Genomic DNA, 16,774 nt, shown 5'->3' with positions numbered 1-16,774 from the left:
CATCCGGAACTTTTTTCTGGGTATTTATGTAGCTCCCACCTGGAAAATAATAGATGAAATAAGTAAGTTTCCTCCAACCTTCTGACCCAGGAAGTGGAGCGTAATTCTCTCTCCCACCCTCACACCACCTTAACCAAGTGACCATGGTTTAATATCGCCAATGAGAGGTCATCTGCTTGTCACACCACCACCATGCTGCAGCGAGAAGGACACTTTGCCTGTGTGGTGTTCTCTACTAAAACTTGTAACCAGAGTCTAATCATGAAAAAAAAAAAAAATCAGACAAACTCCAATTGAGGGACATTTCGGTGAAATATCTGGTCTATTCTCAAGACTGTCAAGGTCATGAAAATCAAGAAAAGACAGTGTTACAAACCAGAGGAGACATGAAGACAAAATGCAGTGTGAGATGCTAGGTTGGTGCTCGCTTTGGCAGCACATATACTAAAATTGGAACGAGATGCTAGGTTGGATCCTTGAACCAGAAAAAAAAAAAAAAAAGGCATTAATGGGAAATCCAAAGGAAGTTTGGAGTATAGTTGACAGTAATGTACTAGTGTGGGTTTCTTAGTTTCTGCAAATGAACCATGGCAACATAAGATCAGGGGGATATAACATTAGAAACCAGAACTTTCTGTATTATCTCTATTATCTCTGCAACTTTTTTAAAGTCTTCTAAATCTAAAATTATTCCATACGCAAAAATCCAGCAGTAGGGGCACCTGGTGGCTCAGTGGGTTAAGCCTCTGCCTTCAGCTCAGGCCATGATCTCAGGGTCCTGGGATCGAGCCCTGCATCAGGCTCTCGGCTCAGCGGCCAGTAAACATAGACAAGTAAGTGATACCCTTCCAAACTGTCACTATGTGTATGTGTTTGTTTTTTACATCATCTTAAACATTTCTATTTTTCATTCTAAATTTTAAAAAAAAAGATTTTATTTATTTATTTGACAGACAGAGGTCACAAGTAGGCAGAGAGGCAGGCAGAGAGAGAGGAGGAAGCAGGCTCCCTGCTGAGCAGAGAGCCCGATGCAGGGCTTGATCCCAGGACCCCAGGATTGAGCCAAAGGCAGAGGCTTAACCCACTGAGCCACCCAGGTGCCCCGCTAATTCTAAATCTTATCAGAAAATAAAACAGACTTTCAGCCAGGAAACTAACTAGGTTATTTGTCAGCAGTGTTAACAGAAAGCAAGAGTCATACATCTAAACACCTTTTACTGGAGATCATATGTCAGGTGTACTGATGATGACCCAGAAGAAAGCCTCGGTCTGGTGCTAGTCCACTACTTTTCTAACATTTAATCTTACTTCTGCATAGTAGTAGAGTAGGCCTGGGGCCCAACATCTTTAGCAGGCAAAATTTCCAGCTAAATTTAACATTCTTTTTTTGGTTACTTCCTATTTACCTCAAGTGACCCTGATTTAAAATAAAGAGGAATAATATAAAGTTCCCTTTTTATATATGTTTTAGGGAAAAGAGGATAATCAACTTTTTAAAATACACTAAGAAAATAACAGTACAAGGGATAAGAGGGCTTGGCTAAGCTCTGCTCTTCTGTGTTCACCAGACAACACTCTGATCCATTTTGAGGTCTCCAAGGGCTTCAATTTCTAGAGCGTCACACACAGGCCTGTAGCCGGTCTTGTTTCCCCAGGTAGAGGCAGTGGGACAACGTAAGTTCGTAAACTCTTTGTATGAAAAATTCCCCTGTGTTTTCCTCTACCCTCCCTCCACTACCACAACTCATATTGCTCCCGACGCCTGATGTGTGGTGTTCTCCCACACTAACAAGTTCCCTGATACCGTCCTGCGATGCAATTCGATTCTGACAATACCTGCTCTTAGTGCAGACTTTACAGGTTAAGGGCTCAGTCTCACAAGTCACATACACCAGTCACAAGTAGTATGTCCTTGGGTTACCCACATCTTCCATCAGACTTGGCTAAAAGCTGGATTGCCACAGTCCCTCCTTGGTTCTGATAATTTGCTAGAATGGCTCACAGAATGCAGGGAACACCAAATCCTTTTACTGATTTATCGTAAAAGATATGACAAAGGACACAGATGAGCACCCAGATGGAGGAGATGCAAGGACAACGTATGTAGAAAGGGTGCACAGAACTTCTCTGCCAGGGAGGCCACTCTCCTGGCACCTCTGTGTGTTCAGCAACCTGGAAGCTTCCAAATATCATAGTACTGGGAATTTTTAGAGAGGCTTCATCATGTAAGCATGACAGATTAGGAACCTCACTTCTAGTCCCACCCCCTCTCCAAAGAACACGGGGCTGAATGTTCCAAGCTCCTCATCATGGCTTGGTCTCTCTGGAGATCAGCCCTTACCCTGAAGCGGTCAGGAGCCCACCCAGAGTCACCTTAATAGAACAAAAGACTCCAGTCACCCAGGGTAAGTCCAAGAGTTTTAAGCACTCTTGTGTCAGGAACCAGGGAGCAGAGTCCAGTATATACATTTTCTATTACTTCCCACTGGTCTTCCAATTTCTGGATCAGATTTTGGTGAGGTTGGTTAATGGGAAGACCTGATGGAATCAAGCACCAGAGCTCAGTGCTAAGGACTCAGTTCTGTGTTGGGGGTAACTGCCCTCCCAGCACCTACCAACCGAGCTTCAGATGTGACTTTAACATCTGCTCACTAACAAGCCTCTATTGACACTTCCTGCGTGTCAGTACCTAGTGTGCTAGTCATTGGGAATAATACAAAGATGGATCTTAACAGTCATTAACCTCAGGGTGCTCACACTCCAACAAGAGAGAAAAAGCCTGAAACATGGCACATTATGTACAATATATTATGATAGATAGATGATAGAAAGATAAGCTTACACACACACACAGAGGCTCAGGAGTGAAAAAAATGGTTTCTCCTGGGTTGAGTTTGGGAAGGTGACATTTGTTGGGATGGGGTTGGGCTGGGGGAATAGGGACTGGAGGCAGAGAAATGACACTTGCAAGCCTTAGGGGCACAAAAGAACATGTTTAAAGGAAACACAAGCAGAGAGACTAGCACAAGACCCGTGTGCAGCAAGGATGAGCACTGAGTCTGAAGGCAGGCAGGGAGAGAAGGGAGCAGGCATCAAGAGAAGGAAGCAACTCTAGCTGGGAGGGAATGAATTTGTGTGCATTACCCACAGATGTCAAATGTTAAAAAAGAAAAGAAAAAAAAAAGAACTAAAACCAGTGAATCACTGAAGTTGTAATTTGTAAAACTGTTGTGCACATACTGAATGGTTTGCAGAGTGGGAGCCCTGAAACATAACATGGGATGAGACTCAGAGGTCTTTTGTTGTCAAGCGACTTATGTAGTGTGGCTCCAGGGACTGTCTATCCTTCACAGTGATTGGTTATGTTAGAATTTTCCTAAAGGAAAGGGAATTGGTTAGTGGCTACCACATATCAACTTGGGGAAACAGTTGAAGATTCACTTGTGATTTTCAGAGGCATAAGCAAGAGGTGAAGTTCAAGGGAGCCTTTCTCGTCTTAGAAAATGACCTAAGTTAAGATTTACTTGTATGACTAAAGTGGTTTTATCTGCTCAGAATTTTCAAGACTTACCTCTGTGTGTGTTTTAACATAGACAATATGATTGTCTACTAAGAAAATCAAGAGACTCTAAAAGGAAAGTGTTAGAACCAGTATGCTCAGAAAAGTTGGTGGCTTTTCAATGAAAAACAGTATAGTAATATACAGGAAAACCAGTTTGAAAACCTTTGAAAGACGTCATTAACAGTGACAACAAAAATCACATGCACAAAATCTAAAGTTTTTAAGGGATTAAAAGATAAATTTTTCAATTCTTTATTTAAATTCTATTTAGTTCACATATACTGTGTTAGTTTCAGGGGTAAAATTTAGTGATCCATCAGTTGCATAACACCCAGTTCTCATTACATCAAGTTCCCTCCTTAATACCCATCATCCAATTACACTAGCCCCCCACCTCGCCACCTCTCCTCCATTAACACTCAGTTTCTTTCCTATAGTTAAGAGTCTCTTATGGTTTGCCTCCCTATTTTAATATTATTTCGGTTTTTTCTCCCTTTCCCGATATTCATTTTTTTTGTTTGTTAAATTCCATAGTGAGTGAAATCATATGGTATTTCTTTCTCTGACTTACTTTGCTTAGTGTAATATCCTCTAGTTTCATCCATGTCATTGAAAATGGCAAGATTTCATTTTTTAAAAGATTTTATTTATTTATTTGACAGACATAGATCACAAGTAGTCAGAGAGGCAGGAAGAGAGAGAGGAGGAAGCAGGCTCCCCGCTGAGCAGAGAGCCCGATGCGAGGCTTGACCCCAGAACCCTGAGACCATGACCTGAGCCGAAGGCAGAGGCTTTAACCCACTGAGCCACCCAAGAACCCCAAGATTTCATTTTTTGATGGCTGAGAAATATTCCTCAGAAATATTCCTGTGTGTGTGTGGGCGCGCCACATCTTTATCCATTCTTCTGTCAATGGACATCTGGTCTCTTTCTATAGTTTGGCTATTGTGGACCTGACTCCTATAAACATGGGTACAGTTGCCCCTTTGAATCACTATGTTTGTATTCTTTGGATAAATACCTAGTAGTGCAATTGTTGGGTCTTAGGGTAGCTCTACTTTTAACTTCTTGAGGAACTTGTTTTCCAGAGTGGCAGTACAAGTTTGCATTCCCACCAACAGTGTAAGAGGGCTGGCCTTTCTCTGCATTCTCACCAACATCTGTTGTTTCCTGAGTTGTTAATTTTAGTCCTTCTGACCAGTATCTCATTGTGGTTTTGGTTTGTATTTTCCTGATGCGAAATGATATTCAGCATTTTTTCATGTGTCTATTGGCCATTTGTATGTCTTCTTTGGAGAAATGTCTATTCATATCTTCTGCCCATTTCTTAACTGGATTTTTTGTTTGTTTGTTTTTTGGTATTGAATTTGTTAAGTTCTTTATAGATTTTGCATATTAGCCCTTTATCTGATATGTCATGTGCAAATATCTTCTCCCATTCTGTTTTATTGACTGTTCCCTTTGCTGTGCAAAAGCTTTTTATCTTGATGAAGTCCCTATAGTTCAAGTTTGCTTTTTTTCCCCCTTGCCTTTGGAGACATGTCTAGCAAGAAGTTGCTGCAACTAAAGTCAAAGAGGTTGTTGCCTGTGTTCTCCTCTAGGATTTTGATAGATTCCGGTCTCACATTTAGGCCTTTCATCCATTCTGAGTTTATTTTTGTGCATGGTGTAAGAAAGTAGTACAGTTTTATTCTTCTGCCTGTAGCTGTCTATTTTCCCAACACCATTTGTTGAAGACTGTCTTTTTTCCATTGGACATTCTTTCCTGCTTTGTGGAAGATTAGTTGACCATAGAGTTGAGGGTCCATTTCTGGGCTCTCTATTCTGTTCCACTGTGTCTTTTTTTGTGAATACCATACTGTATTAATGATTACTGCTGTGTTATACAGCTTGAAATCAGAATTGTGATGCTTCCAACTTTGGTTTTGCTTTTCGACATTCCTTTCGCTATTTGGGGCCTTTCCTGGTTCCAAATAAATTTTAGGGTTATTTGTTCCAGCTCTATGAAAAATGCTGATGGTGTTTTGATAGGGATTGTATTGAATGTGTAGATTGCCTTGGGTTATCATAGATATTTTAACAATATTTCTTCTTCTAATCCATGAGGATGAAACGTTTTCCCATTTCTTTGTGTCTTCCTCAATTTCTTTCATAAGTATTCTATAGTTTTCAGAGTACAAATTCTTTACCTCTTTGGTTAGTTTTATTCCTCGGTATCTTATGGGTTTTGGTGCAATGGTAAATGGAATCAATTCCTTGACTTCCCTTTCTTCTGCCTCACTGTTAGGCAGTGAGTTTCTATACACTGCTAGTGTATAGAAATGCAACTGACTTCTGTGCATTGATTTTATATCCTGTGACTTTGCTGAATCCCGAGAGCAGTTCTAGTGATTTGGGGGTAGAATTTTTTGAGTTTTCTACATAGAGTATCATGTCATCTGCAAAGAGTGAAAGTTTGACTTCTTCTTTGCCTATTTGGATGCCTTTTATTTATTTTTGTTGTCTGATTGCTGCTGCAGCTAGGTCTTCCAGTACTATATTGAACAACAGTGGTTAAAGTGGACATCCCCGTCATGTTCCTGATCTTAGGGGAAAAGCTCTCAGTTTGAAAGACAAAATTCAAAATATTTATTGACAAGAGAGAACTCAGTCTTCCCTGGGGGAAAACCGTATATCTTAAAATACACAATTCTGTCCAAATTAATCCAGAAAGCCAATTCCATTTCAATCAAGATCCCAACAGGTCTTTTGCAGAACTTTACAAGATGGTCATAAAACTCAGAAGGAATTTAAAGGGCCAAAATGTCCCAGACAAGTTGGAAAAACAAAAAGGAGGTCTTGCGGTGGCAAACATCAGGATTTATTGTTAAGAGTAGTAATTAGGCCTTGTGGTATTGTCTTGGGGATAGAACCATGGAGCAGAAGGGAGGCCCTAGTGCTAGCCCCGGGCAAGAGAACTGAGTGTGTACAAATTTAGTTTCAGAAGTCAATGAGAAGACAACTATCATATGATCTCCCTGATATGAGGAAGTGGTGATGCAACATGGAGGCTTAAGTGGATAGGAGAAGAATAAATGAAACAAGATGGGATTGGGAGGGAGACAAACCATAAGTGACTCTTAATCTCACAAAACAAACTGAGGGTTGCTGGGGGGAGGGGGTTTCGGAGAAGAGGGTGGGATTATGGACATTGGGGAGGGTATGTGCTTTGGTGAGTGCTGTGAAGTGTGTAAACCTGGTGATTCACAGACCTGTACCCCTGGGGATAAAAATATATGTTTATAAAAAATAAAAAGTTAAAAAAAAAAAAAAGAAGTCAATGAGGTGGTAATAGACTTTTCAATAAATGGTGCTGGACCAATTGGCAATCCATATGGCAAAACACCAAATTAATTTTTTTTTTACATGGTAATCATAAAATATTCATTGTTTTCATCAGTTTCACTCTCAGTGCCTTGGAACATCTTTAGTGACCCTTTGAAAATTACCTAGGAGAGCATGCTACCACTCTAGCCCTTCTAAACCTCTTTCTTCCCCAGCTGTATTTGCTAAGATTGCTAGTTTGCTAAGACTGAAGTATAAGCGCCTTTGTCTTCCTTCCATTGCCGTCTCTTCATGGCTGATATCTTCTCTCCTTATGGAGGAAAAAAGAAAAGGCCCTTCTCTCTTCCTGCCTCACTCTTTCCCACCATTAATTAATTCATTTATTCACTTAGGGTACATCTGATGCCATTCCACTTCTCCCAGTACATTTTTCCCCAATCTTTCTTATTGTGATAAAATACATGTAACATAAAATGTATCATCTTAACCATTTTTAAGTGTGCACTTTAGTGGTATTAAAAACATTCGCAATGTCAGCTGTCACCACCATCCATCTCCAGAACTCTGTCATCTTGTAAAACTAAAACTCTGAATGACCCCTCCCTACAACCCCTGGAAACCACCATTTTACTTTCTGTCTCTATGATTTTAACCACTCGAACTACCTCATATAAGTGGAATCATGCAGTTATCTGCCTTTCCATGACTGGCTTATTCTACTCTGTGTAATGTCCCAAGATTCATCCACACTGTAGCATATGTCAGAATTTCTTTCTTCTTAAGCTGAATAATACTTCATCATATGTATATGCCACATTTGGTAACCCATTCATCTGTCAGTGGACACTTGTGTTGCTTCCATGTTTAAGCTATTGAGAATAATGTTGCTATGAACATGGACGTACAAATACCTCTTCAAGATCCTGATTTCAGGGATGCTTGGGTGGCTCAGTTAATTAAGCAACTGTCTTCAGCTCAGGTCATGATCTCAGGGTCCTGGGATCGAGTCCCACATCAGGCTCCCTGCTTATTGGGGAGCCTGTTTCTCCCTCTCCCTCTGCTGCTACCCCTGCTTGTGCTCTCTCTGTGTGTGTCAAATAAATAAATAATATCTTCTTTTAAAAAAAAAAATCCTGATTTCAGTTCTTCTGGATACATCCCCAGAAGTGGAATTGCTGGATCATATGGATTATCAATTCTATTTTCATTTTTTTGAGGAACTGCCATACTGCTTTTTTGTTTTTGTTCGTTCAATGATCATTGTAACACCATGCATGTTTTCCACAGTGACTGCACCATTTTACATTCCCAAGGACAGTTCACACATTGAAAGGAAAATATTCTGTATAACCAAAACACTAACAATATGAAAAGACAGATCATGAGCTAGAAGATGATGTATGTAGGATACATGCCCATCAAAGATCTATATATAGAATACACAGAGAACCACATATCAATAAAAAAGAATACAACTCGGTAGAAAATAAAGGATCAGAATGAGGAGTTCATAGAAACAGAAATTCAAATGATCAGTAAATTTAAAATTTACTTAGACTTACTAGTATAGTAAACGGTGAAAGAAAAATAGTACAGTGAGGTGCCATTTCATGCCCAGCAGAGCTGCATTTAACATCTTAACCATTTTTCAGGGTACAGTTCTGTGGCATTGAGGACATTCACATTGTTGTGTAGCCATTACTGCCATCCATCTCCAGAACCCTTTTCATCCTGGACAACTGAAACTCTGTGCCTATTAGACACCATCTCCCCAATCCTAGTTACTAGAAAGAAACCGATGTCCAAATCCCATACATGTGATTGGTAGGACCTGCCTAAATCACAAAGGGAATGTAGAAAATGCAATTGTTAACTTTTCAGGCTTTGCAGTATAGCAAGCATACCACTAGAAGCTAGAATGGTAACTGAGCATCATTCTACCATGTCTACTGTCAATATCTACCAGTATTGGTCCTGGAATACACTTGGGAAGGGTTGTTCTGAATAGGGAAGCCAGGTTCAGGGGCAGATTCTATTGAGTTTGAGTGACCAAAATCAATCTCACTGAAGTCTATGCCCGGGACCAATCCCTGTAACTCCCAACAGAAGCCTATGCAGGGTTTTCCAACAACAGTGGGAAATGACACTTCTCCTAGCATAAATCCTACTAAGGCCAGTCCTGGCTAAAAGACCTGACATTTGTTGCCACTGGGATTTGGCTATCCTTGAACCTTTCATCTCGGTGAATTGCTTTTCTATTTGTACTTTCTTTTTAAGTGGTCGGTTGCCGCCGCGTCCTCCCAGACTTCTCTCATTATCGTGTATGTGGTTTGCTACTCTCCTCATTTAATTGCATTACTGACTGACAAGATTTGTTTAGGGCCCAATTCTCTATGGGTGACAGCTCATGAGTTCCCTTCTCCTTTTCCTCAAGAAAAAATGAGGAAACCGAACAACTGTGAATCCTAACAGCTTTTATCCAGCTCTCAAGCTTTCGTCCACTTTCAGTATTCCTGTCACTATGACTGTGTCATCGGCAGAGCGCTTCGGTGACGATCAGATTTCGATGTATCAAACTGGCAAAAACACATTAAAGAAGATTGCAATAATTCCAGCCCCAAATCCAAACAGATAAGGATTATATTACTCAAGAACTTACCCCGAGTGACAGAAACTGAACTCATCCAGTAGAAATACTCATTAGCATTCAGCAGCCAAGATTTCAAGTCTAACCGCTTCTGGTAGTGGTTCTGTATATTTATTTCAGAATCATCTGGAAATCTCTGGCTCCTTAAGGTAGCCCCCTTTAAATCTTTTTGAACGACATGGTGTCGTCATTTGCCTCACTGCACTGATGTTTTCCATTTCCTCAGGCCAGTCCAGCCATTGACACAAAGACTAATATTTGATGACAGATGGCTCTGTGAGCTTCTGGTAAGGCCATATCTCACTTTTGGAAAGCAAGCGATAACTGAGTTCCTCTAGAGCCTTATTTATTATACTATTATTGTGCACAAACTCATTAGATGTAAAACATTCTGCCAGTCAACCTGATCCTGCTCTTCCCCAGCTGTCACGCTGGCAGCTCAAAGATGGCGACAGATGATACTGATGGACAGTACGGCTGCCATCTCCTGCCTTCCCAAATTTAAAGCTGGATGCTTCTCAACTGAGGGAACGTGCTGGAGAAAAGCACTAGGAAGTCACCCTGCAGTATCCTGTGGTTTAATCACCATGGTAGTTTACTAAATGCTATTCATAGGACCCCACTGGCCAGGTTTTCCTAGCACTTGCAAGCATACTTAGGGCAACCGTATGAAATCAAATTACATCCCTCCCTCTGGTGCAACAAGAATGCTGTCAGTCTTGCATCCTGGTCCCAGTTCTTGCTAATGACCAGTTCTTTTTCCCTTTCCAGTTTCAATACTCATACATTTCTCATAGGCATTTTTGCAATAATATAAGAAGTAACAATTTATTCAATCACTTGTTTAACAAGAGCATTCACTCTGGAGTACTTGCTATGCCCCAGCCACTGTCCCAGCCCAAATATATGGAGAGATAAACCAAGAACTTCCCTGACTCTTTGGAAAGAAACTGGGCATCTACATGCAAATGTTTTAGGGTGACATTTTAGCTGTGGTAACAAATAGGCCCCCAAATACAGTGGCTTTGGGAATATGGAAGTTTATTTCTCTCTCATTAATAGACCCAGGATTGGCAGGTGGCTCCCCTCTTACATCCAGAAATGCAGGTTCCTTCCATTTTTTTCCTCCATGATCCATAGGTCATCCCTAGTCTGCATGGTGAAACTGGGTTGCAGACACAGGAGGAGGTAGAGAATGGGAGTCATAGGAAAGGAATTTTCTTTTAAGGAATGACATGAGTTGGGGCACCTGGGTGGCTCAGTGGTTTGGGCTGCTGCCTTCGGCTCGGGTCATGATCTCAGGGTCCTGGGATCGAGCCCTACATCGGGCTCTCTGCTCAGCAGGGAGCCTGCTTCCTCCTCTCTCTCTGCCTGACTCTGCCTACTTGTGATCTCTGTCAAATAAATAAATAAAATCTTTAAAAAAAAAAAAAAGGAATGACATGAGTATTTCTTACATTCCATCAGTGAATGCTTATTTGGCCATACCTAGCTATAAAATAGATTGGGAAACAATCTCCAGCTGGACAAACATGTTCACGGGAAGAAGAGAAAAATGGATTTTAGTGGAAAACTGGTAGTCTTTCCCACACAATACTATGTGCTAAATATTGTTAGAGGAACATATCAAAGAGGCCAAATCATGAAATCGTTAAATACCCAGGTTCAGGCGTCAGACAAGCTATATTTGAATCCCAGGACACAATACAGTATCATTCACTTAGTAGGTACCCAGGAAGTATTAGATAAGGTTATTATTTACCATTCCATGGATATACAATAAAAAGATTAGATAGACTGCCTATGAGTGGGTCCTATCGGGCTTAGATAAGGAGGTAAACTTTGGCTGAGTCTCAAAGGACCAATAGAAATTGAACAAGTGGGACCTCGGTCATTCTGGGCACACATTTGCCAAAGGAAGTACATGACCAGATAATGTTTTTTTACCTGTGAGCAATTAAAATTTTCTCCTACCAAGGGAGCTCATATTGGGCCCCCTGGGTCTCACATTCTGGCTCCATAGTGACACTGAACCTCAGATCCCCATGAGAAGATGTGGGAGAAGAGAGATCATCAACATATATCATGAGATTCAGGGGACAGGTGTCATATCACTGAAGACAGGCAGCAGAAAACCCAGAGTCATAATCCAATATGAAACTCATCTTCTATGTTTGGAAGACAAGAATCCAAACCAGAGAAGCAAGGATTCTGGGAAAATGGCAGAATAGGAAGCACCAGGAATCTGTCCCTTACCTAGGCAGGGATTGCACTGGCAAAATCTGGCTGATGTAACTATTTTGAAACTCTGGAGTCTGTTTCAAGGCCTACAACTTCCAGAGGAAGATTTTAATGCCTGTTGCAGTTAATTTTGGTCAATTTCAGCTCCCAACATGGTAGCCCTCAACCCCTCAGCCATATGGCATATAGCTTCAGTCCCTTTTGGGTGGGCAATAAGGACCCCAACCTCCAAAAACTGAGGATCTGGTGCCCTCTGCTGATTGTTGCTTCTGATCTTGAAGATGCAGAAACATAGGCAGGCGGTCATTGTTGCACTTCTCCTTACAATGTTGCAAGCTCTTCCGCTTCCAGCTGAAGCAACTTCCAGGGAAATCAAAGGCACGTACACCTTTCCCTCCTCTTTTCATACCCTTCATTTTGCTCCTTCCTCTTTCCCTCTTTTTGAGAGCCAGACATTTAAAGTCCGGGGATTTCAAAATTTCATATTTCGTATGAAGGAAATAAAAAGGTCACCATGTCTGGGCCAGGGAAAGGCACAGTCTTTTAAAAAAGACCTGAGAAGACTTTAATTTTATGCTTTAGGCTGATTCCCAACAACCCTGAGGAAGAGGGAGAATGTGATTTCCAGAGTTACTACATTATTAGACTCAAATGTCCATTTTTTAACAAAAAATAAGAAGGCATACAGGAAACTATGGCCCATTTAAAGGGGAAAAAAAGAAAGCAAAAGAAACCATCACCAAGAAAAACCAGATGACAGAATTGCTAGGCAAAAACTTAAAAACAACTGTATTAAAGATGCTCAAAGAACAAAAGAAAGACAGGGAGAAAGTCAAGAAAGAAATGTATAAGAAAAATGGAAATACCAATAAAGAGATAGAAAACCTAAAAACAAATTAAAAAGAAATTATGGAAATGAAAATTACAATAACTGAAATGAAAAATTCACTAGAGTGAGTCAAAGGTATATCAGAGCAGCCAGGAGAAAAAGAAAATATGCAAACTTTAAAAGAGGACAATTGAAATGATCAAATCTGAAGAACAGAGATTAAAAATACTGAAGAAAAGTGAATAGAGCCTAAAGGACATGTGGGACACCATAAAATGGATCAACATATGCATTATGGGAGTCCCAGAAAGAGAAAAGAGAGAAAGAGGCAAAGAGATTAGTCAAAGATATAATGCCCCAAAACTTCCCAAGTCTGATTAAAGACATGAATATGAACATCCAAGAATCTCAACAAACTCCAAGTCAAATGAATTAAAAAAGACCTTAGTATAGAAACATTATAATCAAGCTGTTCCAAGACACAGACAAAGAGAGAATCTTAAGAGCAGCAAGAGAGGATTAATGCATCACCTACAAGTGATGCTCAATAATATGATTAGCAGATTTCCCATCAGATACTTTGGAGGCCAGAAAACTGTGGGCTTTTATATTAAAAGTTCTGAAAGAAAAAAACTGTCAACCAAGAATCCTATATCTGGCAAAACTGTCCCTCAACAGTGAGGGAGAAATTAATACACTCCCAAAAAACAAAAGCTAAGAAAGTTCATTACCACTAGACCTGCCCTGCAAGAATGCTAAAAGGAATGCTGCAGGTTGAAATGGAAGGACAGGGCGCCTGGGTGGCTCAGTGGGTTAAGCCGCTACCTTCGACTCGGGTCATGATCTCAGGGTCCTGGGATCGAGTCCCGCATTGGGCTCTCTGCTCGGCAGGGAGCCTGCTTCCTCCTCTCTCTCTCTGCCTGCCTCTCTGCCTACTTGTGATCTCTCTCTGTCAAATAAATAAATAATATCTTTAAAAAAAATTCTGAAATGGAAGGACACTAGACAGTGACTTGAAGCTGTATGAAGAAATAAAGATCTCACTAAAGATAAATACATGAACAGTTGTAAAGCTAGTATTATTTTAACTTTGGTTCATAGCTCCAATTTTTATATTCTACATAGCTTAAGAGACTAATATATTTTCTAAAATTATTAGTTTAGAAGCTACTACTATAACTTTGGTTTATAATTTCACATTTTGTTTCCTACATAATTTAAGAGATTGATGCATTTAAAAACAATTACTAGTTTATGGTTTTGGACATACAATGCATAAAAATGTAATTTGTAACACAAATAACTGAAAGTGGATGAGGGATCTTGTATGCTACTGGGGTTATTCTGGTACAAATTCCAATTGGAATGTTATCATGTTAGGATGTTAAAATGTAATCTCCATGGTAACCACAAAGAAAATAGCTATAGAATATACACTAAAGGAAGTAAAAAGAGTTATATTTCATTGCAAAAAATCAACTAAACAAAAAAGAAGACAATAATGCAGGAAATAAGATACAAAAAAGACACAAAGCATATAAAATGCATCAAAATGACATAAGTAAATCCCTCATTACCAGTAATTACTTTAAATGTAAGTAGACTAAATTCTCTAATCAAAAGATAGAGATTGGCAGAATGGATTCTAATCCACCTCTATGCCATCTACAAAAGACTCACTTTAAATCTAGAGACACAAACAGGTTGCAAGTGAAAATATGGAAAAATATATTCAATATGAATAGTAATCAAAAGAGACCAGCTATCAGTAAGCTACACCCCCCCACACACACATAATGGATGATTCCACTTACATAAGGTACTTAGGTCACAAACAGAAAGTGGAGTGGTGTTTATTGAGGGGTTAAGAGAATAGGGAAATGGAATTGTTGTTTGATGAATATAGCCTTTTAGTTTTGTAAGACAAAAAGAGTTCTGGAGATGGATGGTGGTGATGATTGTACAACAATGTGAATGCACTTAATACCACTGAAGTATTCCTTTTAAAAAGGTTAAGGGACACCTTGGTGGGTTGTTAAGTGTCTACCTTCAGTTCAGGTCATGATCCCAGTGCCCTGGATTGAGTCCCACATCAGGCTCCTTGCTCATCGGGGAGCCTGCTTCTTCCTCTGCCTGTAGCTTTCCCTGCTTGTGCTCTCTGTGTGTCTCTTACAACTAAATAAAATCCCTTTTAAAAATGGCTAAGATGGTAAATTTTATGTTATGTGTATTTTACCACAGTTTTATTAAGTGCTATTAAATTTTAAGAAATCTAATTTCATCCAAATTGGATCTTTACAATCCTTATGTCCCAAATGATACTCGATAAAAAGTGTACACCATGGTCCGACAGGTCCGGGAAACACTTTATATTATATCTCAATCCATATGATCTTCTCCAGTTCTCAGAGAGGAGCTACAAAAAGGAAACCTTTGTTTTTCCCATTTTCATGGAAGAGTTTGGTCACTCAACAGTGACCAAGAGTTTGGTCATTCAACAGTGATCAAGACCCAAGAATTTTTTTGAAACATTGTCACTTCTCATATGCCCTGTCCCTGCAGTTGCTGGTCTACAGGAAATTTCGCTGGCCACAGTTCCTGATCCTTATCTGTGGCAAACTGTTAATTTAGTGACCCCTACGATGAGTTTCTCTCTCATCTTTGAATCTCACCTGGCCTTATGACTTAAAGCAGAATTGACACAGTGCCAGTTCTAGGTCTAGTACTTATGAAGGTCTGGAAGCTTCCATGTTCACACTTCAAGGGGAATCAGCTGCAGTGTAAGAAATCTAACTTCTCTGAAAGCATCAGGCTGTGAGGCAGCCCAAAACAACCACATGAGAGGATCTGAGGAGCAGAATCAATGAAGCTGGCAACAGTAAGTCATTCCATTCGGCTTTCAATCCTTTGAGCACAGGAGGTGATGCTACATGAAGCAGAGATTAGGAGCCTGCCCAGAGTGCAGATTGGAAGCAAACAAGCAATTGTTACTTTAAGCCTCCATGTTTCAGGCTGGTTTATTTATGCAGCAAGAGCTGTGCAAAACGGTATGTTTTCCATCTGACTGAGTGGGGTCTTGAGCAGACCAGTGGGGGCTTCTGATATCTTCATTCACTCTTTCACCTTTAGTACCCCCTTTCCCTGATGTTCTATATCCTCTAGCCTGCATCTCTGAATTATCTTATCTGAAGAATAAGGACATCTTCTACCTAATTACAGTACTACTGTCATATTTAAGACAACTTTTAACTCAACAATGTCATTTAACATACACTCAGGGGCACCTGGGTGGCTCAGTGGGTTAAGCCTCTGCCTTCAGCTCAGATCAAGATCTCAAGGTCCCGGGATCCAGCCCTGCATCCAACTCTCTGCTCAGCAGAGAGCCTGCTTCCCCGCCTCTCTCTGCCTGCTTGTGATCTCTGTCTCTGTCAAATAAATAAATAAAATCTTAAAAAAAAAAAAAAACCATACAGTCCACAATTGAATTTTGCTATTTGTGCCCAAATAAATTCTTATAGCAAGTTTTTTTTTTTAAAGCTGCAGAAGCTACTTGACACTTACTCACTGCATTTGGTTTTTATATACATGATGAATTCTTGAAATTACTGAAGAAAAAGATCATAACTAGAAATCCCAGTGTGGTTATTATTTGGGCAGTTCTTTGCTCCTCTCAGAATGAGGAGCAACATTTGTTCTACCCTTGTCACAGTCCTATGTTTTAACAGGAGTTAGCATTTGTGGTGAATGCTATTGTAAACTAGTCCTTTCTAGGCTATCAAGTACTTTTGTATACGTTATTTTCATTTATAGTCATACATAAACACCTAGTGTCCTTAGTACTTGGTATATTGGCTTCTTCATGGGTCTTATCTATGTTCTTATTTTATTTCTTGGTGGATCATTTCTTTCCCTCCATAGTGATTCTAAGCTGTATATTTCCCTTTTGGGAACCCCTATGCCCTTCATGTTTATTTACTCTTTTGAGTAGAGACAAATCACTCTGGATGATACTTAGAAAGAGTGAGAACTGGTGGTTGGGAAGAAAAAAAGGAAGGAAGAACAGATTTTGCAAAGTGGTATCAAGAGAGTGAAAGTAAATAAACCCAGGACCTTCCTGCCTCTGTTGGTGGAAGATATGGTAACACATCTCCAGACACAGGGGGGAGTCCAG

The sequence above is a fragment of the Mustela nivalis genome, assembly GCF_964662115.1.
Source record: "Mustela nivalis genome assembly, contig: HAP1_SCAFFOLD_609, whole genome shotgun sequence".
NCBI lineage: Eukaryota > Metazoa > Chordata > Mammalia > Carnivora > Mustelidae > Mustela > Mustela nivalis.
This window is presented reverse-complemented; position numbering follows the sequence as displayed.